Genomic DNA, 26393 nt, shown 5'->3' with positions numbered 1-26393 from the left:
CCTTGGATATCAGATAAAGGAACTAAAAATGTCTTTTAGATGTGGATGTGACATGATCTTGATGATGATTTAGGAAGGTTGAGCTTGTTGTTACCCAGAAGGGGAATAGGCCAGAATCAGGAAGACCTTTTAGGAGGCTACTGTAACAGCTGAGTTCAGCAGTTATAGTGGAAAGGAAAGGACAGTAATGAGGGAGTCTGTGAAGGGAGGATTGGAGGATATGGAGGCTTATTGAATATTCTGTGGGTAGGGTAAAGAGGAGGGAAAAGTCAATGGCAGCTTCTAGATTTAGGACTTGGGGGACTAGAAAGTGTAACAAACTGGAAATCTTGAGGAGGAGTCGAGGAAAGAGAAAGGTATTATTATGAAATACGGCACATAAGAAGTCACAATAAAACAACAATGTTGAATGTAATCGTAGCTTTCTCTTTTCTCATTGCTTTAAAATTTTTTATTTGATGACCATATATTAAAATAAAAGTAAAGAGACACCAAAAAAAAGAGAGTTTGAATGTTCTTTCCTGAGACTGACAGAATTTGCAGTTTCTGTTACTTTTCTACAACTGCGTTGGTAGTAGAAAATGAAGTTGATGGAAAGCACAATGCAAACAACATAATTCAGCCAGCTTGGAAGGTAAATTGAGGTAAACATTTTGTTTATTGCTAAGACGAATGAGAGGATAATTGGAAAGAGAGTCCAAGAGCAAAATATTATAAATATCTTTAAGATACATATGAGGAGATCCTAGAACATCTCTGGGTATTGATTGGGGAATCCAGTGTCATATCAGTTTGGTTATTTTAATCAATGCATTTATTTTATTTAATTTTTTGGAGATATAATTGACATATATCATTGCATAAGCTTAAGTATACAATATGTTGATTACATACATTTATATACTGCAATATGGTTATAACTGTAGCTTTAGATAACACCTCTATCACTTGTGTGTGTGTGTGTATGTGTGACAGGAACAATTGAGATCTAGTTTCTTAGCAACTTTGAAACTTATAATACAGTATTGTCATCTAAAATCACTATGCAGTTCATTAGATCTCCAGGACTTAAGTATCTAGTGGTTGTAAGTTTGTATCCTTAAACAACATCTTCCCAATTCCCCCAACCCCCACTCCTAATTCCCCCATCCACCATGCTACTCTCTGTTTTTACAGGTTCTGTTTTTGCAAGCTCTAGAGTGCAGGCTCAGTAGTTACGGAGCATGGGCTTAGTTGTTCCGCGGCATGTGGGATCTTCCTGGACCAGGTATCGAACCCGTGTCCCCTGCATTGCCAGGCAGATTCTTTTATTTATTTATTTTCTTATTAGTCATACATTTTATACACATCAGTGTATACATGTCAATCCCAATCTCCCAAATCATCACACACCCACCCCCACCCCTTGCCACTTTCCCCCCTTGGTCTCCATACGCTTTTTCTCTACTTCTGTGTCTCAATTTATGCTCTGAAAACAGGTTCATCTGTGCCATTTTCTAGGTTCCACATATATGCGTTAATATACGATATTTGTTTTTCTCTTTCTGACTTACTTCACTCTGTATGACAGTCTCTAGATGCATCCACGTCTCTACAAATGACCCAATTTAGTTCCTTTCTATGGCTGAGTAATATTCCATTGTATATATGTACCACATCTTCTTTATCCATTCGTCTGTAGATGGGCATTTAGGTTGCTTCCATGAATTGGCTATTGTAAATAGTGCTGCAATGAACATTGGGGTGCATGTGTCTTTTTGAATTATGGTTTTCTTTGGGTATATGCCCAATAGTGGGATTGCTGGGTCATATGGTAATTCTGTTTTTAGTTCTTTAAGGAACCTCCATACTGTTCTCCATAGTGGCTGTATCAATTTACATTCCCACCAACAGTACAAGAGGGTTCTCTTTTCTCCACACCCTCTCCAGCATTTGTTTGTAGATTTTCTGAATGCCCATTCTAAATGGTGTGAGGTGATACCTCATTGTAGTTTTGATTTGCATTTCTCTAATTTTAGTGATGTTGAGCAGCTTTTCATGTGCTTCTTGGCCATCTGTATGTCTTCTTTGGAGAAATGCCTATTCAGGTCATCTGCCCATATTTGGATTGGGTTGTTTTTTTTAGTATTGAGCTGCATGAGCTGTTTATATATTTTGGAGATTAATCCTTTGTCTGATGATTCATTTGCAAATATTTTCTCCCATTCTGAGGGTTGTCTTTTCTTCTTGTTTATGGTTTCCTTTGCTGTGCAAAAGCTTTTAAATTTCATTAGGTCCCATTTGTTTATTTTTGTTTTTATTTCCATTACTCTAGGAGGTGGATCAGAAAAGATCTTGCTGTGATTTATGTCAAAGAGTGTTCTTCCTATGTTTTCCTCTAAGAGTTTTATAGTGTCTGGTCTTACATTTAGGTATCTAATCAATTTTGAGCTTATTTTTGTGTATGGTGTTAGGGAGTGTTCTAATTTCATTCTTTTACATGTAGCTGTTCAGTTTTCCCAGCACCACTTATTGAAGAGACTGTCTTTTCTCCATTGTATATCCTTGTCACCTTTGTCATAGATTAGTTGACCATAGGTGCGTGGGTTTATCTCTAGGCTTTCTATCCTGTTCCATTGATCTATATTACTGTTTTTGTGGCAGTACCATATTGTCTTGATTACTATAGCTTTGTAGTATAGTCTGAAGTCAGGGAGTCTGATTGCTCCAGCTCCATTTTTTTCCCTCAAAACTGCTTAGGCTATTCGGGGTCTTTTGTGTCTCTATACAAATTTTAAGATTTTTTTGTTCTAGTTCTGAAAAAAATGCCATTGGTAATTTGATAGGGATTGCATTGAATCTGTAGATTGCTTTGGATAGTATAGTCATTTGCACATTATTGATTCTTCCGATCCAAGAACATGGCATATCTCTCCATCTGTTGGTATCACCTTTAATTTCATTCATCAGTGTCTTATAATTTTCTGCATACAGGTCTTTTGTCTCCTTAGGTAGGTTTATTCCTAGATATTTTATTCTTTTTGTTGCAATGGTAAATGGGAGTGTTTCCTTAATTTCTCTTTCAGATTTTTCATCACTAGTGTATAGGAATACAAGAGATTTCTGTGCATTAACTTTGTATCCTGCAACTTTACCAAATTCATTGATTAGCTCTAGTAGTTTTCTGGTGGCATCTTTAGGATTCTCTCTGTATAGTCTCATGTCATCTGCAAACAGTCACAGTTTTACTTCTTTCCCAATTTGTATTCCTTTTATTTCTTTTTCTTCTCTGATTGCCGTGGCTAGGAATTCCAAAACTATGTTGAATGATAGTAGTGAGAGTGGACATCCTTGTCTTGTTGCTGAACTTAGAGGAAATGCTTTCAGTTTTTCACCATTGATGATGTTTGCTGTGGGTTTGTTGTATATGGCCTTTATTATGTTGAAGTAGGTTCCCTCTATGCCCACTTTTTGGAGAGTTTTTATCATAAATGGGTGTTGAGTTTTGTGAAAACCTTTTTCTGCATCTACTGAGATGATCATATGGTTTTCCTTCTTCAATTTGTTAATATGGTGTATCACATTGATTGATTTTCGTATATTGAAGAACTGTAGCATCTCTGGGATAAAACCCACTTGATAATGGTGTATGATCCTTTTAATGTGTTGTTGGATTCTGTTTGCTAGTATTTTGTTGAGGAGTTTTGCATCTATACTCATCAGTGATATTGATCTGTATTTTTCTTTTATTGCAGCATCTTTGTCTGGTTTTGGTATCAGGGTAATGGTGGTCTCGTAGAATGAGTTTGGGAGTATTCCTTCCTCTGCAATTTTTTGGTAGAGTTTGAGAAGGATGGGTGTTAGCTCTTCTCTAAATGTTTGACAGAATTCACCTGTGAAGCCATCTGGTCCTGTACTTTTGTTTGTTGGAATATTTTTAATCACAGTTTCAATTTCATTACTTGTGATTGGTCTGTTCATATTTTCTATTTCTTCCTGCTTCAGTCTTAGAGAGTTATACTTTTCTAAAAATTTGCCTATTTCTTCCTGGTTGTCCATTTCTTTGACATAGAGTTGCTTGTAGTAGTCTCTTAGAATGCTTTGTATTTCTGCGGTGTCTGTTGTAACTTCTCCTTTTTCATTTCTTATTTTATTGATTTGAGTCCTCTCCCCCTTTTTCTTGATGAGTCTGGCTAATGGTTTATCAATTTTGTTTATCTTCTCAAAGAACCATCTTTTAGTTTTATTGATCTTTGCTACTGTTTTCTTTGTTTCTATTTCGTTTATTTCTGCTCTGATATTTATGGTTTCTTTCCTTCTGCTAACTTTGGGTTTTGTTTGTTCTTCTTTCTCTAGTTCCTTTAGGTGTAACGTTAGATTTTTTATTTGAGATTTTTCTTGTTTTTTTAGGTAGGCTTGTATAGTTATAAACTTCCCTCTTAGAACTGATTTTGTTGTATCCCATAGGTTTTGGATCATCGTGTTTTCATTGTCATTTGTCCCTAGGTATTTTTTGATTTCCTCTTTGATCTCTTCAGTGATCTCTTGGTTATTTAGTAACGTATTGTTTAGCCTCCATGTTTTTGTGTTTTTTATGTTTTTTTCCCTGTAATTGATTTCTAATCTCATAGTGTTGTGGTCTGAAAAGATGCTTGATATGATTTCAATTTTCTTAAATTTATTGAGGCTTGATTTGTGACCCAAGACGTGATCTATCCTGGAGAATGTCCTGTGCACACTTGACAAGAAAGTGTAATCTGCTGTTTTTGGATGGAATGTCCTGTAAATATCAGTTAAATCTACCTGGTCCATTGTGTCATTTAAAGCTTCTGTTTCCTTATTAATTTTCTGTTTGGATGATCTGTCCATTGGTGTAAGTGAGTTGTTAAAGTTCCCCACAATTATTGTCAAATTCCTCTTTTAGAGCTGTTAGCAGTTGCCTTATTAATTGACGTGCTCCTATGTTGGGTACATATATGTTTATAATTATTATATCCTCTTCCTGATTGATCCTTTGATCATTACGTAGTGTCCTTCCTTGTCTCTTGTAACACTCTTTATTTTAAAGTCTATTTTATTTGATATGAATATGCTACTCCCCCCTTTTTTTTTTTTTTTTGCATTACACGGTCCTCTCACTGTTGTGGCCTCTCCCATTGCGGAGCACAGGCTCCTGACGCGCAGGCTCAGCGGCCATGGCTCACAGGCCTAGCCATTCCGCGGCATGTGGGATCTTCCCGCACCGGGGCACGAACCCGTGTCCCCTGCATCGGCAGGCAGACTCTCAACCACTGCGCCACCAGGGTAGCCCCTCCCGCTTTCTTTTGATTTCCATTTGTGTGGAATAACTTTTTCCATCCCCTCACTTTCAGTCTGTATGTGTCCTTAGGTCTGAAGTGCGTTTCTTGTAGACAGCATATATATGGGTCTTATTTTTGTATCCATTCAGCAAGCCTGTGTCTTTTGGTTGGAGCATTTAATCCATTCACGTTTAAGATAATTATCAATATGTATGTTCCTATTACCTTTTTCTTAATTGTTTTGGGTTTGTTTTTGTAGGTCCTTCTCTTCTCTTTTGTTTCCCACTTAAAGAAGTTCGTTTAGCGTTTTGTTGTAGAGCTGGTTTGGTGGTGCTGAATTCTCTTAGCTTTTGCTTGTCTGTAAAGCTTTTGATTTCTCCATCAAATCTGAATGAGATTCTTGCTGGGTAGAGTAATCTTGGTTGTAGGTTCTTCCTTTTCATCACTTTAAGTATATCATGCCACTCCCTTCTGGCTTGTAGAGTTTCTGCTGAGAAATCAGCTGTTAATCTTATGGAAATTCCCTTGTATGTTATTTGGCGTTTTTCTGTTGCTGCTTTCAGTAATTTTACTTTGTGTTTAATTTTGGCCAATTTAATTATTATGTGTCTCTGCATCTTTCTCCTTGGGTTTATCCTGTATGGGACTCTCTGCACTTCCTGGACTTGGGTGTCTATTTCCTTTCCCATGTTAGGGAAGTTTTTTAATATAATCTCTTCAAATATTTTCTCTAGTCCTTTGTCTCTTTCTTCTCCTTCTGTTACCCCTATAATGTGAATGTTGTTGCATTTAATGTTGTCCCAGAGATCTCTTAGGCTGTCTTCATTTCTTTTCATTGTTTTTTCTTTATTCTGTTCCGCAGCAGTGAATTCCACCATTCTCTCTTCTGGGTCACTAATCTGTTCTTCTGCCTCCGTTATTCTGCTATTGATTCCTTCTAGTGTATTTTTTATTTCAGTTATTGTATTGTTCATCTCTGTTTGTTTGCTCTCTAATTCTTCTAGATCTTTGTTAAACATTTCTTGAATCTTCTTGATCTTTGCCTCCATTCTTTTTCTGAGGTCCTGGATCATCTTCACTGTCATTATTCTGAAATCTTTTTCTGGAAGATTGCCTATCTCCTTTTCATTTAGTTGTTTTTCTGGGGTTTTATCTTGTTCCTTCATCTGGTAGGTACATAGCCCTCTGCCTTTTCATCTTGTCTATCTTTCTGTGAATGTCGGCAGGCAGATTCTTAAGCACTGCACCACCAGGGAAGTCCCCTGACTGTTTCTTTTGCTGTGCAAAAGCTTTTTAGTTTGATGTAGTTCCATTTGTTGATTATTCATTTATTGCTTGTGCTTTCAGTGTCACATCTAAAAAAAATCATTGCCAACATCAGTGTCAAGGAGATTCTTCCCTATGTTTTCTTCTAGGAGTTTTATGGTATCAGGCCTTATGTTTGTCTTTAATCCTATTCAAAACATTTATTGAACACATTATTTGTTAAGTACCATACTGTGTTCTGTAAGTACAAAGATGAGTAAGACAGGATGCCTTTCATCAAGGGGCTTATACTCTAATGGAAAAGATAAATACAATTTATGGTAAGTGATAAGATAGACATGAGCCAGATGCTGGAGAGGTTCAGGCAGTTCAGTGTTCACTGAAGACTTCTGCTGCTGAGCACAAGAGGAGTCTTGAGGTATATAAATAAGTGTGAGCCAATTGAACGATGGGAAAAGAAACTGCGTTAAACATTCATCAAGGTATGAAACAGATGGTGTTCAACCTACAACATCACACTTCTTTCCAAAACCAGCCTCTTACCTTAAGCCAGAGGATACCACGATAGAAATGATGATCTGTTTCATTTTCTTAGGATCCCAGGAGCAGTGAGCATATATGCAATTTCTAAAGTCAACACTTTTCTAGGATGATGCTTCAATACAAGAAACCTGCTAAAGCTAAAAACCCGGTGACTCTGCCTCATGCTTGTCTGATCGGCTTGCTTTCTGATTAGAAATTCTTGTTACATACCCTCCATCTTGGGCAGCATCAGGATTACTGTGGAGTTTTGGGCCTTCAGATCATCTTAGTGGTATTTAAAAACAAAATCCTTTCCTGGAATCTTAGGATATAAAAAGTTTGAATAATGTTTATGTATGTTTTCTAATAGCAGAAATGACTGCAGTTCTCTCTTGAATTCCATGGAAATCTCCTCTTTCGGTAAAAGTAATTGCTATTATTATCTGTGTCTTTTTTAAGGGCTGCAGTCATATTTCTATGAACACTACAGTTTTTCTTTGAAAATATGCAGCAGTCTTAACAATATCAAATGTCATAAGCTGATTGTGTGGCAATCCAGAAACTTGGTCTCTTTTGTTGTGTTTCTTTACTTTGATAAGCATTAAGGATGCAAAAATTATTTTAGGGCTTTGTCAGGTCTTCCTAGCAGGCAAGATGCACAGCAGTATAATACTTGTAAAGAGTAGTTCCTTTGTGCTACCGTAACAGACACCAAAGACTGGGTGGCTTATAAACAACAGAAATTTATTTCTCACAGTTCAGAAGGCTGGGAAGTCCAAGATCAAGACTCTGGCAGATTTGGTGTCTGGTGAGCGCTTGCTTCCTGGTGAGCTGTTTTTTTGCTGTGTCTTCACATGGTGGAAGAGACAAGGGACCTCTTTGCCACCTCTTTTATGAGGGCACTAATCCTATTTATGAGAGCTTTGTCCTCATGACTCAATCATCTCCCAAAGGCCCCATCCAAATACCATCATGTTGGGGATTAGGTTCCAACATATGAATTTGGGAGAATGCAAGCATTCAGTCTATAGCCGTCTCCTTTTCAAGTTCTTGGTTAGGGGTAGGCAGTGGGCTAGAGGGTTTATATAATATCAGCTGTAGTTTTTTGCACATCCCAATGAATGTTTATTAAATGAGAAAAGGAACGAATGATGAAACTCCGAAGAGTAGATTGGAGTGTGTGTGTGTGTGCGTGTGTGTGTATTTTCAGCGGCTTCTTAACTGGCCTTTAATCCCTTACAATCCATTCTAAATAAGCAGCCAGAGTGATTCTCTTAAAAAGAAGTCAGATCATCTTCGTCTTTGCTTTCAACCCTTTATGGCTGCCCATCACACTCAAAGTGAAAGCCAAACTCATAAAGCTATAAAACATTGCACAATCTGGCCTTTATTACCTCTTTGATTTTATCTCACAAGACCCTTTCTTGAGTCACTCTTCTCTAGCCACACTGGCTTCCTTGCTGTTTCTCATAGATGCCTGGTGTGCTCCCCCACTCAGGGCTTTTGCACTTGCTATTCCATCTACTTGAAATGCTCTTCCCACCTAAACATATAAAGACTCCCTCTTTCCTTCCAGTCTTTGTTGAAACGTCACCTCAATGAGGTCTCCCCTGACCATTCTATTTGAAGTCACAACTGTCCCTCTCCTCACCCCCCACCCATTGCCTTTCCCTCTTATCACCATCTAACACACTGTGTATTTATTTGTGTTTATTTTATTTATTGTCTGCTTCCTCTTTAACATCTTTTTCACCTAAAAGAATATAAACTCTAGGAGGGCAGGGATTTTAATATATTTTATTCACTAATTTATCCTCCTTTACCCAAAACATACATGGCAAAAATATGACCTCAAGAAACATTGGTTCAGGGACTTCCCTGGTGGTCCAGTGGGTAGGACCCTGTGCTCCCAGTGCAGGGGGCCTGGGTTCAATCCCTGGTCGGGGAGCTAGATTCCTCACGCATGTTGCAACTGAGAGTTCACATGCCACAACTAAGAGTCCACATGCTGCAACTAAGAAGCCCGCATGCCTCAACGAATACCCCACGTGCTGCAACTAAGACACGGTGCAGCCAAAATAAGTAAATAAAAATAAATCTTAAAAAAAGAGAAATATTGGTTCAATGAATGACAAAGTAAATATGTGTGCATGTGCATATGTGTGTGTGTGGCCTTTAATGCAACAGTTAAATGTTGTATTAGTAAGATTTTTAGATGTTCATGAGCAAAGCCTCCGTCTGAGACCTTATTTTCTGTATGTTCTTCAAAACCTAGGCCAAAGCAGAATACTAGCAGAAAGGATTAGAATTGAGGTGTCAGTGTTTCCTTGCCTGGGCAAGGAAGACCCAACACAGCCAAAAATAAATAAATAAAATTAAAAAAAAATAAAGTGAGATTCTGAGATTGGATATTCACAGATAAACTTTTTGTCAAGAGAATGAGAAAAGGGAAAAATGAAGTACTTGAATGTTTAACTTTGAAAAGAGTGGAAAATCAGAAAGATTCAGTGGCCTCTTTGAAGAGTTCCTCCTCTCCTGTAGTCATGGGGCAGATATGGTTCCGGGTCAGGGCTGGAGTCTGATAGGAGGTGTGGGACAGAGGTATGTGATGCTTCTCTCACAGTGGGCACTGAGTGGCGAGACATTTGTGCCCCACCTCTGTGTCATCAGACGGCATCCACAGTGGAGGAGGCCCTCAATAACAAGCTTGGCAAGATGGCTGTCCATCCGCCTCTTTCTCCAGCTTGTGTTAGATCTGTGCACAACTACGGCAATGGCAGCAGTGTGGGAAGCTCTGCATGAGCTCAAAAATATGGCCTTTCCCTCACCAGGTCTGATCCGTGACTTGGTATTACTCCCCAGGTGTACTTTACAGCCATGTGGTGATACATCGATTATGTCAATCCTCTTTCAACATTGAAGAGGCAGTGTTTTGATTTCATCAGAGTAGACATGTATTCTAGGACAGATTTGCCTCCTTAAACACAGTGCTTCTGCCTGCACCACCAGTTATAGACTTAGAGTGCTGTATCCATGACCACGCTGTTCCACAAAACATTTCCTCCACTGTTGGGGCATACATTACAGCAAAGAAAGGGCTGCAGTGGGTTTGTGCCCAGAGTATTCACCAATTTTACCACTTACTCCCATGACGCAGGAGCGGTCACAGTACAGCCCTGATACAACACCCAGTAAGATTTGGTGCTGTCATACAGATAGTGGTGTATGACTTAAACCATCAGTCCACGTATGTTAGTCTTCCCATTAGTCAGAATATGGGGCTCTGGAATGCAAGAGTTGGAGGCTAGAGTGGCACTGCTCACTTTTATACCAAATAACATGCTAAAGTTGTTTTTGCTTCCTGTACCAGTATTCTTGGGCTTGGTGGATTTGGAGGCTCAGGAGAGAAATGCCTCGGAGAGAAGTGCTTCCATCAGAGAGCCCAGTTGTAGTTTTGAAGAACTGAAAGCTCAGACTGCTCCCTGGATACTCTGGGATTAAAGCGACAGGCAGAGAAAGGGATCACTGTATCTGCCAGAGTGAATAAGCCCAAATATCAAGGAAGAAGTGGGCTGCTCCTCCACGATCAGGGCAAAGAGGGCTGTTTCTGTAACCTAGGGGGTTTGCTAGGACATCCTTTAGTGCTCTTCTTCATGGTCAGTGGAAAACTCTGGCAACTCAATAAAGTGTGGACCAATAAGGACTCATAAATGAAGGTTGAGTCACACCTTCCATCCCCGGGTGTTGCAGAAGGTAAGTTAAACAGAATTGGTGGCAGTGGAAAAGGAAGTGGTGATAATCAGCTTCATGGCTATTTATAAAGGCAGTGAACATTGCGCCTAAATTTCAAGTTAATTTTTGCTTTTCCTGCCTCCCTCTGCTCCTTTATATTTAGAGTGTCGGTGATAGCTCATGTTTTGTGGGTAGGAGTATGGCATCATTCTGCAATAATGCAGTAGCTAATGGTTTATTTGTCATCTGTGTTAGGGATTTGGATTTTTTTCACCCAGATTAACAGGTCAGAATGGCTACTGAGGAGCAAACTGTATAGACTGTGATGGATATCTTCTGCTGCCCCTCCAGATCCATCCTCACCCTTTACCTCTTGCTCAGGTGTTCCAGGAGGCTGACTTTTATGGACAGTTCCTACTAGGTTCCTTTGCCCTCTGACTTCCAGGTGGGTGTCAGCCAATGAGAGATACTGGTGGGATCTGGGAAAAGGGATAAGGTCGTGTTAGTGTATTTACTGCCCAGCTCTCTGCCTGCTGCATTATACTGGGTTGGCTGCTTCCCTCTAACCAAGGTCTCCCTGAGTTCCCTGGTTCTGGTAGCTGCTCTGTCTTTCGCCTCTCAGGCCCAGGGATATTAATAGCCCTGGGCACTGCATATTTCCTTGTTGTGTTCTCTAAACTCTGCCTACACATTTATAAATAGTTCTTTTATTAAACTTTGCTGGACCTCCAAAGGCTACAATTATTATTTCCATTTTACTTTAGGCAACTAAGTCTAAGAAAGCCTAGGTAACTTGCATAAGTTCTCACAGCTAGTGAGCTGTGGAACTAAGTAATTGTGGAACTAGGACCTGTATCTGGTGACTCCAAGCCAGTGCTAAGTAGATGATATCAAATCATGATTACTGCAACACATATTGTTAGCCAGGAGAAAAGTTTGAAAACATAACTTATTGGCATTCAAAATCTCAGGTTTCAGATATAATGATGAGAGTGGGGAGACTTGGGATATATCTAAAAAGAAAAAAAACCCAGCCAAATTTGAATATTATCAAGTCAGAGGGTCTGTTTCTAATATGATTTACAGACCACAGCCTTACCTACCTATTCCAAATGGGTCTCTGCTTCTTTGGTAATGTGTGATCTTTACTTTTTTCCTGGTCTGAGGTTCCTAATCTTTAGTTAACTAAAAGAGATATAGGTCACAGATTGATGGTGGTAGTGGTGTAGACAGAGGTCTTTGACCTAAGGCTTTTATTGTAGCTGCATTATGTTTTAAGGTAGAAAATAGTGCCACCTAAAATGGATGTGAGAGGGGTAAGTGGGGGTCTGGAATGGTGGGCTGCCAGAGGCAGCTGGGTCCAGCTGGAAGCCAGGGGAGATAAGCGAAAGGGGAACAATAAAAAACAACTCTATCACCCTTTAGGTCTGGCTGTAGGTCCTTTGTGAAAAGGTGATCAGGAATTAACAGGAAATGGAGACACCACATGTATAAGACGAAAACAAGTGAATTTAAGTTCAGGGAGACTTAGAAATGAAAACAGCAAGGAAATCTAAAAGGATCCACTAAATCAATGTCAATCTGTGCCTCCTGTTGGAGAAAAGGGAAACTGGGATGGAATTTGCAGTGATGGAGTTAGTATAAGACTGTGAAGGGGGAATACTTAATGTGCAGATATGCCTTGAGAAGAATAATGTGGGTGCTGGATTGTAGCACACAGTGGAGTTAATGGTAAACCTGAATGTATTTGCATCTGGTTGGATAAATTATCAATTATGCTGACATAATTATCAGTTATGTTGATGGAGTCACTAGAAAGTTTGAGAGAAGAATATTCATCTCACTTTGAGCTCACCCTTGTACAATGGAACACAAAATATATGGCGGCTTGCAGAGCTGGAATACCACTCGGTAGTGTACAGTAGAAAGCCATGGGGTGAATAAAAAAGAGAGCAGAGTTTTAGTTTCATTGCTTCATTGATTCAAAGGGTCAAAACAAATGAACAACAATTTAGAACAGGCTTAACTTTTCTCAGTAATAAGACAGATGCTAAAGGAGAGGAAGTACTCTCTGAAATATGCAATGAATGTCAAATGGGAACCAGGTTTAGGAAGAACAGGGAGAAGGAGATGTAGATATATGCATTAATAACCCTGACTGGGAAGAACAGTAGGAACACAAACAGTTTAGGGGGTACATATAAATTATATGTTACATATATAAAAAATTTTCCATTTATATTTTATTTACAGTTGTTTGACTATGGGGTAGAATTGTTGAGGGCAGGTCAGCTAAGGTGTGGATTATAGACCATGGATTCTACAGAAAGGGAGAGCATGGGTGTTATGAATTTAGAAGCCCGCCTCCTGGGTGTTGGAGCAAAATGTAGGAAATAGGCAAGAAGAGGACTCCAAGTCAGACCAGGCAGATGACTTAACAGAGGGGTGGCTCCAGGATGGATAAGAACTAGGATCCTAGGTTGGAACCAGGTATGTTTAAACTGGCAAAGAATACAGTTTGGAAAGGGCAAGTGAGGACAGTATCCCTGGGTTTTGCACATATGAGAAGGTCCAGTGAATAAAACACCTGGAGTATGACTTTTGCATCTAGATCAGTGGTGGTCTGTCCTTAAATTTAATTTTAAGCACCTTTGTTGGGTGAGTAGATCAAAGTTGGAAGGTGTTTGCTGCTCCTCAGAGATAGGGTTTTGTACATCATTGTGGCTTGTGGTCAATAAGAGGAGTAACAGTTGAGAGGAAGTGAGGAGGTGAGTCCTCTGCAGAGTGCGAGGCACTTCTATTTTCAGACCATACATTTTTGTTGCTTTAGGTAAACTTTGTAATCAGTGTTTTAATTTACTTATTAATTTACTAATAAGCCTCTGAATTTTGAAATCTGCCCACTGTTTGACTAAGAAGTTTCACTCTAAGAATTTATATTAATGAGATGCTTATTTATTTAGCTAACATTTATTGAGAGTCTACTATGTGTCTGGCACTGTTTTAGGCTTTAGGGATGTATCAGAAAATAAGACAAAGTTCCCTGCCCTCATGGAGCTTTCATTGTAGAGGAGCAGAAAGAAAATAAACAGCAAACAAAATAAAAAATAAAGTATTTAGTTTGTTAGAAGGTGATGCTTTAAAAAAGTAGAGCAGGGTAAGTGTGGGGTATAGGGAGCAGTTTGCAAAAATAAATAGTTTTTAGCAAAGTCCCATTGAGCAGTTTTCATTGGAGGAAAGTTTTAAAGGTGGTAAGGAAGTTAGTCATGCAGATATCTGGTTAGAGCGAGAAGAATATTCCAGGAAAAAGCAGAAGCCAAACAAAATTGCAAAACTGTCAGGCACGAGCACCCTGGCATGTTTGAGGAACAGCATGGAGGGCAGGGTGCTGCAGTTGATTGAGGAAGGTGAAGGGGTATGGGGAATGCAGAGAGAAGGAGAGCAGCCACAGTGAAGAGACGGGAGGTGCAAGACACACCGAGAAAACCATTTGAAAAGTCCACAGACCTCAACTTGGTTGGAAGGAAGGAAATAAGATTAAAGAAGACAAATTAGAAATAAAAACTGTAGGTTGTCAAAAGAATGTAGCTAATTTTGGGTTTCCCTCGTGGCGCAGTGGTTGAGAATCCGCCTGCCAATGCAGAGGACACGGGTTCAAGCCCTGGTCCAGGAAGATCCCACATGCCGCGGAGCAACTAAGCCCGTGAGCCACAACTACTGAGCCTGTGCTGTAGAACCAGCAAGCTACACCTACTGAGGCCCACATGCCTAGAGCCCGTGCTCTGCAGCGGGGGAGGCCACTGCAGTGAGAAGCCCGTGCCCAGCGGCGAGGAGTAGCCCCTGCTTGCTACAACTAGAGAGAAGCCTGCATGCAGCAACAAAGACCCAATGCAGTCAAAAATAGAAATAAATCAATTAAGAAAAAAAAAAAGAATGTAGCTAATTTTTATTTCTGGAACGTGAGATACAGAAAATGGATTTAGTATTGTGATTAATGCAATTAAAAAGGCAGAGGAAGGAACTCTTTTCAACTCAGCTCTAAAAAGTGGAATTCATTCTTTAAAGTTTTACCTGCCCGGATATACTGAAATATATGGAAATATAAGCACATTTCAACCTGAGGCTTCATAATGTAGTATACGTAATAAAATAGCCATATGATCAGCCTTGACAACAAAAGTGTAAATCAAATTTAGTGTTTCTCAGCATCAGGCACTGTGAATTTATCACTGATATCTCAAAAATTCTCTTTTGGAAGTTTGATGTCAATAGTGTGGACAATGGAGTCAGATAGAACTTAGTTTAGATTTTGACTTTCTGTCTGCCCTTTGACAAGTTACTTTATTGCTCTGAGCCTCAACTTTCTCATCTATAAGATGATGCTGTATTCTCTAGCCCCCCACACCCACCCCTGCCCCTGCCCTGGCTTATTTTTTCTCCAGAGAACTTGCTACCACCAGGCATTCTAATGCATATTTACATGTTAACCTGAAAAAGAAGATGATGATAATATATATTTGTTATGAAGATTATTTAATTTATTAAAGTATGCTTTATTAAAGCATAGAGTGGATGCTCAACAAATAATAATTATTATTTTCTATCTCCTCATTTGCCTTTCTAATCTATGAGGTATTCACATACAAATTTTCCCCTCTTTTTTTTTACTTGCATTATTTCTATCATTCTCTTGCTTATAGTCTCTCTTTTATACAGATGAAATAATTTTGTAATCATAAACAAGAAATGGCTCTAAATAGAAAATGAACGTATGATTATATATTGACAACAACAAAAGCTTGGCATTAATTCTACTTAAACCAACCTTTGGGGTATATATTACAGCATTTAAGTAGACAAATATAAATGATTTTACTCAAAAGATCAGCTCATTTAGCCAGCAACTAACTCATTCAGCTTGAACAAGGTGTATTTCTCTTACAGTCACCATATATTCCTAGTTTCAAACTGAAATACATATTTGAGGCATGTGGATAATAGGAGTCAAACAGACATGCCCAAGACCATGGTCAGATTCTTTTGCAGTTTAGGTGTCTGAATATCTAGTCTTAAAATTTTAGAATTTCATGTTTTGTAACTCAGAAGTCCAGGAAATATTTGTCCAAAGATCCAAAGATTTTTTAAAAAGTCTTTACTTTTTTCTTTTCCCCAAGTACTCGTCAATTTTCACTGATTTTTTAAAAAATTGAAGTATAGTTGCGTACAATATTATGTTATAGGTGTACAACATAGTGAATCACAATCTTTAAAGGTCATACTCCACTTATAGTTATTATAAAATATTGGCTATATTCCCCGTGTTGTACAATATATCCTTGTAGCTTGCTTTATACCTAATAGTTTGTACCTCTTACTCTCCTGCCCCTATAATGCCTCTCCCTCTTCCCTCTCCCTACTGGTAACCACTGATTGTTCTCTACATCTGTGAATCTGCATGTTTCTGTTATATATACTAATTTGTTGTATTTTTAAGATTCCATATGTAAGTGATATCGTACAGTATTTGTCTTTCTCTGTCTAACTTATTTCACTTATCATAATGCCCTCCAATTCTCTCCATTTTTGCTGCTAGTGGCAAAATTTCATCCCTTTTTATGGCTGAGTAGTATTCCATTGTATGTATATATGTGTGTATATATATATATTTACCACATCTTCTTTATCCATTCATCTGTCTGTGGACACTTAGGTTGCTTCCATATCTTGACAATTGTAAATAATGCTGCTATGAACATTGGGGTACATGTGTCTTTTCGAATTAGTGTTCTTGTTTGTTTTGGATATATACCCAGGAGTGGAATTGCTGGGTCATATGGTAGTTCTATTTTTAGCTTTTTGAGAAACCTCCATACTGTTTTCCACAGTGGCTGCACCAACTTACATTCCGACCAACGGTGTACAAGGGTTTCTTTTTCTCCACATCCTTGCCAACATTTGTCATTTGTGTTCTTTTTGATGATAGCCACTCTGACAGGTGTGAGATTATATCTCATTGTGGTTTTGATTTGCATTTCCCTGATGATTAGCAATGTTGAGCGTCTTTTCATGTACCTGTCAGCTATCTGCATTTCCTCTTTGGAAAAATGTCTATTCTGTCCATTTTTTAATCAGGTTTTTTTTTTTTGATGTTGAGTTGTATGAGCTGCTTATATATGTTGGTTATTAATCCTTTATCAGTCATATCATTTGCATATATTTTCTCCCATTCAGTACGTTGTCTTTTCATTTTGTTGATGGTTTCCTTTGCTGTGCAAAAGTTTTTTTTAGTCAGGTCCCATTTGTTTATTTTTGCTTTTATTTGCTTTGCTTTAGGAGACAGAAACAAAAAAATATTGCTGTGATTTATGTCAAAAAGTGTTGTGCTTATGTTTTCCTCTAGGAGTTTTATGGCATCTGGTCTTACAGTATAATTGATCTTGATCTGTTATACTGCATGTGGCTGCTCATTTATTAATCTCTGGGTATTTTATGGAGTGAAAAAATTAGAAAATACTGTCCTTATTTTTTAACTTCTTTTTTTATACCATGAACTTTAACTCGTGGTACTTTGGGAGTTTTCAAAAAAATTCTTCACAACATATTCTCTGTATGTAAATAATAATATAGCCAGTAATAAACTGAAAGGTTACATACTTTATATATGAATTCATTCAACAAACACTTAAGTATGCTGTATTCATTCAAGAAATAGTTATGGAGAATTTACTATGTGTTGGGCACAATTCTAAGTGCTCAAATTCAGCAGTGAACAAAACAAAGATACTGCATTACATGCTTCATAATAAATTATTGTATTGATAGAATTTTGAAGTTTTATAGCTGTAAGGGGATGTAGAAGGTATAGCAAAATATAATAATTTTACAACCAAATAGACTTATGCCAGAGAGCTTAAGTAACTTCCCACAAGGCCACTCAATTAATGTCAGAACAGGAACTAAAAGTTGTTTGATGATTTCTACTACATCATCTGATCATCAGTTCTTGCCATGAACATAGGAGAAGAAACTAAACATCTTTGTATATGTATCTTGGGATCTCCTTCCTTTCCTAAGGCATAACAAAAAGGTTAAATATCAGATGTTTATGTTTCAGGTGACTTTGCCATTTGTGGTTATTTTTGTTAAGGTTTTTGTCCATCTGTTCTAAAATCGGTTCACCCAGCCCAGGCCAATTATCATGATAAAAACCACCTTTGTTGATGATATATGTGATGCAGAGAGTGAATTCTGAGTCATATTGGTTGTATCCTATCTGATTAACACTGAGCCTAAGTTTTTCCACGATGTAGTTGGCTGCCTCTTGTTAAAAGTTGGTTATTTCTTTAGAGTCAGTAATTTACATCACCATTAAAATGCCCAGATTGTGAGATAGGCCTTCTGTCTTCAGAATGAAGTAATTCAAGGTTAAGGCCGTGAAGGAGTAGCCTTTAATTCAGGTATTCTGGACAATTGTCCTGGAAAATGAATGTAAAAGAGAATGCTGGGATACTTAATTTTTAATAATCTAACATATTGGTAATCACCTCAGGTACATTCTTTTAGTGCTGCCAGAAACTCAGAGATGGATTTGGCAGAAGGAAGGAGCACACTAAGTGATACAGTGCTTCCTCATTACATTATAGGAAGCAAGTGAAAGCTAAAAGAGCTAATATTTCACTGTTTAATGTAATTTCATTGGTAAATATGAGGTGCCAGAAAATTGATGTTTATGTCCCTTGAAGGCAGCAGATGATTTAACTTTACTGCTACTTAAGTTCACTTTTAGTCCTAAAAGTCAGAAAAAGTTGAGATATGTATTAACCTTTATTAAGATACAGTGAGAGCTTCCCTGGTGGCACAGTGGTTAAGAATCTGCCTGTCAATGCAAGGGACACGGGTTCGAGCCCTGGTCCGGGAAGATCCCACATGCCACAGAGAACTAAGGCTGTGCACCACAACTACTGAGCCTGTGCTCTAGAGCCTGTAAGCCACAACTACTGAGCCCATGTGCCACAACTACTGAAGCCTGTGCGCCTAGAGCCCATGCTCTGCAGCAAGAGAAACCACCGCAATGAGAAGCCCGCGCACCGCAACGAAGAGTAGCACCCACTCACTGCAACTAGAGAAAGCCTGTGCACAGCAACGAAGACCCAACACAGCCAAAAATAAATAAATAAATTTTTAAAAAAGATACAATGAAACAATAAGCATTTCCTTTCTAAAGCCCCATTACCACAACATTAGTAAATGTTGCACGAAAAGACCTGTGCGTGCAAATATATTGTCACTGGAAATGAATTGAAGGCATCAAAAAGGTCTTTTGCAAAAGATTAATTGGTGTTACAGACTAATCAAATTACAGAAAACTTGTCAAGCACCAACCCCTAGATTCTCATTTTTCTGTTGTCCTTGTCTCTCTTCCACATACTTGAAGACAGTACACAAGTGAAATTACAACTTAGCAGAAGAATGGATCTAACCATTGGAAGTTGTCTTTCAGTGAGACCTGAGAGCATATCTTTTTGACCATGGTCCTCCCTGGACTTTATTAGCATTCTCTCCAGGAAATGACATAGAAATCTCTTTCTGTGACTTTCTTCTTTAAAGAAGTAAAATAAATTTACAAGCCAGAGGTAGCTATTTAGCCCTTGACCTTTAATGATGCAAAATGGAATATTAGAGTTACTTAATAATAATTTTTTTAAGTCTATCTTTGTTTTACTTACATAATCTCATTTAGGACATGATAGCAACCATAAAGTAAGAAGTGACTAGCAAGCATATAAGCCTTTGGAAGACAATTTTCCCTTGCCAACCTCTTCCTCTAGGGCACAATTTCATAGAGTGATATTCATGCTAGTGCTGTAGAGACATCATGTTTATTTTCTTGCTGTAGGAATTAAAAAGCAAAAGTTAATCATTAATGCAATGGTGCCAGAGAATTAACAGAGGCATTCTTAGGATGGGAAAGTCAGCATTTCTAAATGGCCTGATATATATTCAAAATAGTTCTTTTATATGAATTTGCTTACCTAGTAGTTTTTGTTTGTCACCTTACCTGTTCTCTTTAATGTATGTACTTGGAGTGGGGAAGGCTAGCTGTGAGATTATAGATAGCAATTAGTCCTGTACAGACCTGAGTTGAGAGGCAGCCTAGGGGTTTGAGCAGGAATTCAAATTTTGTCTCTTTCATTGTATATGTTTGGGCAAGTTACTCAACCTCTTTAAGCCTCATTTTTTTTTTTTAGTTGTCTAATTGAAATAATAGTAACTAACTTTCAGTGTTGTTTTGAGAATAATATGTGAATAATAAATATAAAGTGCTTAGCATAACTTCTGGTAATAGCAAATCATGGATTTACTGGACTTGCCCTTGAGGAAACTAAGTTTTATCAATATATTCCAACTAGTTTCAATGGACAAATATTTGTTTTTTTGTCTATTAAGTGCCAGCACTGTATTCAGCCTCAAAATACAACAGGGACAATATAGAGAAGAGAGCTCTTGGACCATAAGGCAACAATGGTAAAGACTTAAGGAAGGCTGCTGTGAGAGGTGTCCTAATTCTGACAATTCCTGAAGGGCTCACTCTCTTCCTCATTTCAAGAAGAGCTTCACAGAAATGGCTTTATTGACATTATGGCTGAAGTAATTGTATATGCCCAGACTAAGGTTGGGTTTGATATCCTTGTAACAAAGTTATTATTGAAATTCCATCATGCTTTGATATCTAACTCAATGTTATGAAATTTATTTCCCAGCTTGTATAGTTAATGTATCAGGGCTTACTTAGAATTTCTAGGTAATCATTTTGTAGCAAGTTGACACTACGGTGATAGTCTCCTTTGGATCACTATGGAAATTTCAAATACAGACTGAACCTCAGTATAGAATGATATTAATAAATTTAATTAATATTTAATAAGACTATGCCATTCATATAGAAAACTAGGGAACTCCAAGGCACGAAATTCTTGATCTTATGAGTTTGACTCCAAAGCTGAATTTGTGGTGACACATTTTCTGTTTAGATTTTTTTTGATCTCACAAGCTGCCTTCCTGAGGCTCATATAGCAGTCTTCCCCAGGGCATTCTACTTATACCTACTGTCAGTAGGTTGCCAGTAATTGGGGTTATCTCAAAGCTCAGGCCCTGACTTGGGCCAAACAAGAAGCAGTAGTGTCAAACATGAAACAAATATGAGGGAAATACTGCTTTCATTTTTTTTTTTTTTTTTTTTTTTTTTGGGGTACGCGGGCGTCTCGCTGCTGTGGCCTCTCCTGTTGCGGAGCACAGGCTCTGGACGCGCAGGCTCAGCGGCCATGGCTCACGGGCCCAGCTGCTCCGCGGCATGTGGGATCTTCCCGGACCGGGGCACAAACCCGTGTCCCTTGCACTGGCAGGCGGACTCAACCACTGCGCCACCAGGGAAGCCCCTGCTTTCATTTTTATTAAATTAAGAAAAAAGCATGGCGTGTATTTTGTTATAAGCATGAATATTTTGAAGTGATGGTACGAACTTCCTTTGACTTCACCCAAATAATATGCATACAACTTCTTGCTCTGTGCGTTAGAACTTACATTCATCCTTCAAAAAACCAAATAATTATTTTCCCATTAAAAAAACAACAGAGCTTCTAATCTTGAAAAAATAATTTTTTGACCATTGTATCCTGAAAAAATTCTAGCAGAACATAAAGAAATTTGAAGTTTCGGTTAATTTATCAAGTATATCATAAATAGATGTAAAATTTTACTTAGGCTAATTTTTTTTTGATATATTAACTAGTTAAAAAAAATAAAAGTTAATATGTAAACATGGTGAGTCTCCTTCGTACTTTGGACTCTCCCTTTCTTCATTTCCTCCCTTTTCTCCTACTCTTCCCACCTCTGCCAACTAATTTGCTCCTCTCAGAGGCAAATCATCAAACCAGTGTTTTGGGTGGCTTTTTCTAGGAATGTTCTGGCCTGGCTTCATGAAGAGAACATGTGTAGGTGCTCTAGCCGGGCTGTATCTACAAGTTATCTTAGCCCAGGCAGCAGACATGTGAGTAAAGCTGTTATGATTCCAACCCCCAAATTCTGAGTCACTCCCAGTTATTCTAATGTTTCTAGAAGCAACACACCATCATTGTGCCCTGCATTCCTGACCCACGGATTTCAGGAATATCATGAAATGGTTGTCTTACACTGCTAAGTATTGGAGTTGTTATGATGCAGTAGGAATTGGATAGTATGTTTCAATAGCTGATACAGCTATAATTTACTTGTTATTCTTTTTCAGGTATCTTGGGTTAGTCTTGTTACCTTTTCAATGCATGTTAGAAACACTGTAGTCCCCCACAAAGCCCCTTTTCTACAACCATTGCCACTAAGTATTGATATATATAAGTATATAAATATAATATATATATATAATTTTTTAGGTTGGCTTAAAAATGATAGAATATTATAATAGTGAAGGCTTTTCTATTGAAAAACAGGATATATATTTCTATTTGTAAACATTTTAAAATGTCCTTTAGTAAAATTAAAAATTTTCAATTTTATAAATCTTTCACCTTATCTGTTAAGGGTATTCTTAACTATCGTATCTTTTTATTACTATTATAAATTGGATATTCTCTTCTATTATATTTTTAAGTAGTTATTATTTGTATATTTCAAAACCATTGATTTATACCGTAATGTGGCAGGACCACCTTGATGAATTTTGTTATTGCTACTTACGAATTTTTAGTTCCTTCTCAATCTGTCTCTCTAAAACAATATTAAGGCAGAATCTTAATCTTATTTTATCGATATTTTTTAAATCAGGAATATATGCTGAATTTTATTAGTGCCTCTTTGGCATCTCTAGAGATGATCACATAATTTTTCTCCTTGAATCTATTAATATGATGAATTATATTAAAAGATTTTCACTATTCATACATTTATTCATCAACTTAGTACATATTTACTCAAAGTGCAAAGCTCTGTTCTAGGTATTGGGGAGACTGAGGTATTTAGAAAATCTAGATATTGGATTTATTGTGGCATGAATCCCACTAGGTTATGGAATATTATACTTTAATATATTGCTGTATTTTATTTGCCAGTGTTTCATTTAGGACTTTAGGGGTAATTTCCCAAATGAGAGTGGTCCATAGTTTTCTATTTTTGTGTTTTCTTGGCTCTTGGTTTCAATGTTAATCTGGCTTTGGAAACATAATTTGAAAACATCATTTAATTTTCCAAAGGCTCCTTCCTGCCTTCCTCTCTGAATGTCTGCCTGTCCATCTGTATTTTTTTTTCTTTTCCTCCCCTTATTTCATCCTTCCCTTCCTTTCTTTTTCATTTTTTAAACTGATTTTTTTCCCTTCTCTATCATTCTCTTTTTCCTTACAGCTTTTGTTTTTATTTCTACTTCTAAACCTGACAATTGCTATGAGCTGCTAAGCTACATAATAGGTTCTTATTATAATAATAAAACACATATACAAAAAGATGATTAAAGTTAAACGATTAGGACAGAATAAAACCAGTTAGAAAATATATACCAGTCATCTTGGCTGAGTTAATGGTCACAACTGTGTATTAACATTAATTTTTGGCTTGTGAACGCAACAGTTCTCTTTGCCTCTAGGAATCTGAATTATCTATACATAATTGCATATATATTCAAAGATGTATTAAGTGTGTTCTCTGGAAACAACCTGTCTTTTAATAGGGAAGTATAGTGAATAGCTATAACTATTAAAATGATTGAGATAGTTCTGTACTATGTATGTATCTATCTATATAAATATAGATATGGAACAATCTTTAAGATGCACTATTACATGGAAAAAATCAGATATGTTTTTTGCGTGTATAAAAGAAATATTGTTGAATGAATATATGGGTGGATGAATAAGGGTAGGTAGGTATATAGGTATGAATCAATACATTGCTTTTCCTATCTTGCTAGGCTACAGGAAAATCATTGGGAAATCAATTTCCAAACCTTTTCAGAGTTAGAAAAAATTCAATTATATGTCTCATAGAGTTTGTGGTTATGAAATTCCATGTTTGCTTCTTGGGACTAAGGATTATAGTGTGTAGCAGTGACAATACCACATAATTTTCTCTTTCTGGACTCACTTGAGAGCTATATTTTTTAGTCTCCCCTGCAGTTAAGCTGGGGCTATGGAATATAGGCAGAAATGATTTATATCACTTTTAGATCTGACCTTTTATTCAATTAATTCTAACTCTCTCCTCATGGCAACTACAGGGTTCATATCTTCCTAATGGAGTACCTAATGAGAGTCCCTGAACTACCTTTTAGAAGAGAGTTGACCAACCCACACTGATGTAAGCTATAAACAAACTTTCAGTGTGTTATAAAATGAGATTGAGGGGTAATTTGTTGCTGTAGCATAGACTAGCTCATCCTGACCAATATATACTGAAAAGGTTTCCTTTAGAACTGAGCACTTCCTAGGCAAATTTGTATGACAGGAGAAAGGCTTTGATTAAGAAGTCAGTATGGTGAAGAAACCAAAAATAGAGATTCTGCAGAGAGGAGATTTGTATAAAATTATTCTGCTTTAGAAATTCTGAGAATTTAAGATTGGAATTATGACTTCTTAGGGGTGAAATTTTGCCTGGAACATATCTGAGTTTCCAACGTTGCCAGGAGAATAGATTTTCAGTATGAAGTCATCAGCCTCCCCCAGAGGGCTCTTCTTTATGCCATCTAAGTCCAGACTTAGAGATGATTTGAGATGCTAGAGATGTCTCTGAAGAGTTACCTTGGAGGAAATAAAACATTTAAGATTTATTACATATTTGAAACATGAGCAAGTTTAAACAATTTTCCCTTTATTATAGCAATTCCTGATTACAACTTTAAACAAACTACTTGAAATAAAAATAAGTTAAAATATTTAAAAATTTTCTACAATTATAAAAACAATTACATACAAGAAAGTAAGACAGAACACACTGAACAAGGCTGTTAATCTGAATACTAAATGTCCAAAAGTCATAAATGAATCAATAGACTGAGCTTCATAAATCTGACGGTACCAGGGAGGCAAAGAAAAAAAAAACATGATGATACAGAGGAGGTAAAGGAGGAGAGAAAAGGAAGAAGGCAGAGATATCTTGTTGGATAATCAGACTATATATATTTTAGTCATAAAATATATATAGCCTCATAAAATATATATAGCCTCAAGCCATTGAACCAGAAGCACATAATTGTAGTAATACAATGCTAACAATAAAAATGTGCAATTATGTAGTTTGTTAGATCACCCTCTTTTCCCCTTTCAGAGGGCGATGTCCTCTAACCTATGTTAGGCACAATGTCTAGTCTTCCTTTCCTCCCTGTGCCCTCTCCAGAACGTTCCTATAGCACATAAGCTTGTGCCATCACTTCTGACTTTGCTGTGGGCTTCCTTCTTGCACCACTGATCACTGACTTGCACTCCAAGTGATATATTTGTGCTTTATCTTTATGAGAAATCAGGGGCAGATGGAGGAATACAGTTATTCCTTTACCACTCCCAAAACTAGCATATTCAATGGTGTGAATATATGATTATCGGTCTACTGAGGGACTAGTGCCATTTCAAATGGGAACTAAAATGTAGGAACAAAACTATTAGATTCCTAGATAATTTGGTTTACCCCTGGAGTCTTAAAAGGTATTTAGACATAGGCCTTTCAAAAGGAGATGGGTATGGGGATTACCCTACTTTATTCTTTTGTTAAAGTTAGTTAACATACAATACTATGTGCCGTATCTCTGAAAAGTATACCAGAGTCTTGAAAGAGCTACACTGAGCTTTAGTATCAGTTATTATACAACCACAGTAACAACCTGCCCAACCGAACAAAGAAATATTCATGGCCCCAAATAACTCCTCTGATGACCATTAGAGGCATACAAATTTACTCTCTTACCAGTGGACAATCATCTAACTTTATCAGGCTTTCACAAGTACTTTATGTTTTTTCAAAGAAATTTTGTAATTAAGAAATTACAGTAAAACAAAACAAATTTAAAAACCAAAAACACAGGGTTACTGAGCTCTGTGTGTCACATTGTCTTATTATAACTCAATAAATTCCCTTCCAAAGTAAAGTTAAAATGAACTGGAAGAACACATACTGATGATCTGGTCTAACCACATAATTTTATACATGAAGAAACTGAAGCTAAGAAGCATAAAGGACTTACTTAAGGTCACACAGACAATGGTAGGTTCAGGTCTGAAATGTGAATGACACATCAAGTAAGCAAATATTTACTCTGACTGCTAGATCTCTTTGTAATCCCCAAATCCTAAAACAGTATACCTATCAGATTTGGTTTGTTCTGGAATATCATGTCCTTTTTTTAAGTAAATGAACTAGTTTATTGATGCATTCAAAACTTATTTTTTTTGTATGTCTGTGTGCCATGAGGTATGCTAAGCATTGCTGTACTTGGTAGGACAAAATCAAAACAAACCCCCAAACTGTGAATTTTAAGGGCATGGAAAAGGATATGTAGTCACTTCCTTAGTAAAGATAACTAATTAATTCAGCAAAAATTATAGCATCCTTGCTGTGTGCCAG

The 26393-nt window shown here is 37.3% G+C and overlaps 2 long non-coding RNA genes across 3 annotated transcripts in view; one reads left to right on the top strand and one right to left on the bottom strand.

Annotated features, from left to right (window-relative positions):
* LOC141275843 (uncharacterized) overlaps positions 1-24114 on the top strand; it is a 49869-nt gene extending 25755 nt beyond the window's left edge. Inside the window, exons 2-3 of the long non-coding RNA XR_012324286.1 lie at positions 21756-21846; positions 24058-24114. This is a non-coding gene — a long non-coding RNA (uncharacterized lncRNA). The remainder of the gene's footprint in view (positions 1-21755; positions 21847-24057) is intronic.
* The window catches only part of LOC117313927 (uncharacterized), a 42584-nt gene continuing 31416 nt past the window's right edge, over positions 15226-26393 (bottom strand). For both annotated transcript variants that reach the window (XR_004528541.2, XR_004528542.2), the window contains exon 3: positions 15226-24577. This is a non-coding gene — a long non-coding RNA (uncharacterized lncRNA). The remainder of the gene's footprint in view (positions 24578-26393) is intronic.

The sequence above is a fragment of the Tursiops truncatus genome, chromosome 1, assembly GCF_011762595.2.
Source record: "Tursiops truncatus isolate mTurTru1 chromosome 1, mTurTru1.mat.Y, whole genome shotgun sequence".
NCBI classification, from domain to species: domain Eukaryota; kingdom Metazoa; phylum Chordata; class Mammalia; order Artiodactyla; family Delphinidae; genus Tursiops; species Tursiops truncatus.
The sequence above is the reverse complement of the archived record's forward strand: the minus strand, read 5'-3'. Positions and strand labels throughout refer to the sequence as shown.